Source organism: Telopea speciosissima, chromosome 6, assembly GCF_018873765.1.
Source record: "Telopea speciosissima isolate NSW1024214 ecotype Mountain lineage chromosome 6, Tspe_v1, whole genome shotgun sequence".
NCBI lineage: Eukaryota > Viridiplantae > Streptophyta > Magnoliopsida > Proteales > Proteaceae > Telopea > Telopea speciosissima.
Window position 1 is genome coordinate 33729800 of NC_057921.1, and position 2878 is coordinate 33732677.

At 38.8% G+C, this 2878-nt stretch overlaps 1 non-coding gene across 1 annotated transcript; it reads left to right on the forward strand.

Moving 5' to 3' along the window:
* Positions 1-2391: 2391 nt before the first annotated feature.
* On the forward strand, positions 2392-2580 carry LOC122666339. Its single transcript, XR_006333532.1, has one exon. It is a non-coding gene; the product is annotated as a U2 spliceosomal RNA (small nuclear RNA).
* Positions 2581-2878: the final 298 nt, after the last annotated feature.

The following is a 2878-nucleotide window of genomic DNA, read 5'->3' on the forward strand; positions in this document are numbered from 1 at the left end:
GGATTGGGAGCATCAAAATGATTCCCTCGGTTGCGCAATTCATGACTATGTTAAAGTGGAATCAACTCTTGATAGCTCAGTATAGGGGGTTTCAACATTGTGTGTTTTGTGTGTAAGCAGAACCAAGATTGGTGAGCAAGAAAAAAAGATTGTGCTGATCTGGCACAGATTTCCCTATGGAACTGAGTTGATCGCATACACACTTGAACTCAATCAAATAAGAAGAAAGAGTGGTGGAATCAGTCTTCTTCAAGAAATGTAACTCGGACAACAGCTCATACTCATGAGCTTCAGTTGCTTGTGAGAAGGCATCAGTAAGAGTGATCCATAGATTTGATGCTGATTTGACTCCTACAGCAAGGCCAAGAACATCTTCCAAGAGGGTTCCAGTATTAGGAGAGAGTGGTCTACGATCAGCAACAAGAAAAGGTTGGTCGTAGATCACTAACGCGCAACGGTGGTCTACGATCAGCTAGGGCACGAATCCAGCAAGCCTTCACTAACCGATTTGTTCGAATTCATGACAGATAGTCTAGATTCACGATCGTCTTTCCATCTAAAGTTTCTATTTCATGATTTGGTGGTAGGCACTCACCATTAATGAAGCCAAGTAGATCTTGACTCTCAATCAGCGATAGCATCTGCGTTTCCCAGAGAAGAAAGTTATTCTGTTTGACCTTGATGGTCACGAAGTTTGCTAAGTTGAGAGTGCTTGGATACGGAAACGCCATGGATGAACTAAAGATCACAATCATCAGCTACAATCGAGAGAATTTTGCTTTGAGATGCACTGATAACATAAGAGAAACTCTAGAGGTAACGATTGAGTTCTCTCTAATGAGAGAAACCCTAAAGAATATGATGAATTATATATGAAATAATGTAATATTTACATTTGATGCCATAGAAAGTCACACCGGACTCATGTACTATCCTAATAGTGGTTAGATCAGCAAGATAGGCTCTAAGGCTGATAGGTTAGGGTGGAGCAAAGGTTCCAATCACTTTGAACATTAATCCCTTGGTAATGAATTTCCACCTAGAAGGATTCACAGTTGTGGCATGTTACACATAAAGGGGGCTGGTTGGAGTTTTCTTCCTTGAGAAGAAAAGCACTCAGTCATCACTGGCTTCACCATACCAACTATTTGAAGTAGTTCTTCATTTCCTGGTTTGGCTAGGCCATCTCAAATTGCTTGGCTTGATATTCTTTTGGTATGTGGAGCTATTTGGCGAGAGGGGAAAGTTCTTCGAACAAGTGTTGTTTCCCTATCTAAGGAAATGTGTACTTACCTCCTGTACCTAATGCAAGGAGACTAATACTATGTAGGACTTCATAGACCTGCACAAGATATGATTGATCATTCATGTTTTGAGTACCACAAATGGGCATCAACACTTTTTTTTTTGGGAAAATTATGCGTGCATCCCCTTACTTTGCCTTAAGTGCAAATCGACCCAAGGTTTCAAAAAATGAATGAGTACACCCCCTATACTTTCAAAACTGTGCTAAACTAAATGTCCGTTAGGCATCCCGTGTTAAGTGATGACATGGCGTTGAGAGTGGATATGAAATTACTTTTTACCCTTATCTTCTATAGTAATATAATTTAACCTAACCCTAAAACTCCACTTTGAGCTAATCTTTAAAAGTATTGACCATATTTTAATGCCTCTCCTTACATTTTCTGAAGGTTTCTGTTGTTAACGCTATTTTTTTTTCTCAATACTTTTCAGATCATATAATGATCATGCATAAGGGCTTATTTTATGATCCAGATTTCTTATTTTTAATCTTACTTTAAAATGGACAATAAAAAATGAGAGTAGGACTTAATAGAAATTAAATGTCTCTAGTCAGACATAAGTAGGTTAAGGGTGTTAATCGGTTTGGTTCGGTTCAAACCGTTTAACTAAACGGTCTCAACTTTGAAACCATAACCGAATCATTTATTAAACGGATTCACGGTTTTGATTTTAAATGGTTTGTTTGGTTTGATAAACGGTTTCTATTTTCTTTTGGCACATTTATGTACATTTAAGAGTGTTAAAAGGATTATTCGGTTAAACGGTTCGGTTCGGTTCAAACCGTTTAACTAAACGGCCTCAATTTTGAAACTATAATCGAACTATTTATTAAACGATTGCATGGTTTCCATTTAAACGGTTCGATTGGATTTCAGTAAATGGTTCAATCTTTCAAGTAGGCATGGATGAGAACAACAGGTTTGACAGTATGTTAATAAGGAATTCAAAGGAAAATAGAAGTGAATGATACAGAGAATGCATAATCAGGGGAAGTGAATGCTGACCCTATCCCAAATCGGCAAGAGAGGAAAAGGGATGTTAAGAGAGAGCTTATAAAAGGAAAATAGAGACAGTTGACAAAGCATACCTTTCTCGGCCTTTTGGCTAAGATCAAGTGTAGTGTCTGTTCTTATCAGTTTAATATCTGATACGTGGGTCGATATGATATTAAATTAATTTTTTTAGGGGGAAGTCCCATCACGGTAGCTTGCTGCCAGGGTCTTCAAGCGTCGCCCATGCGTTGCACTACTACACGGGCCTGGCGCACCCCACCAATACAAAATTTAAAATTTACCTCAAAACATGCTTTGATCTAAGCTAAGCTCCTCGCATCTCGCAGAGCGTGAAAATAAGTACAGCCTCAGTAGTTGAAGATGTTTCTCTCAATTAACCCAGACATGCAGTTACCATACACTTTTGCATCATTGAAGATGTTTCACTCAATTAACCCAGATAGGCAGTTACCCTTTGATTCGTCCTCTGCAACTTCCCTAAATCTAGACTGTGCGACCTCCCTGCTACATCCCCGTTCCACCTGTTACCACTCTCCCTTCTTACTATTAAGATTAGG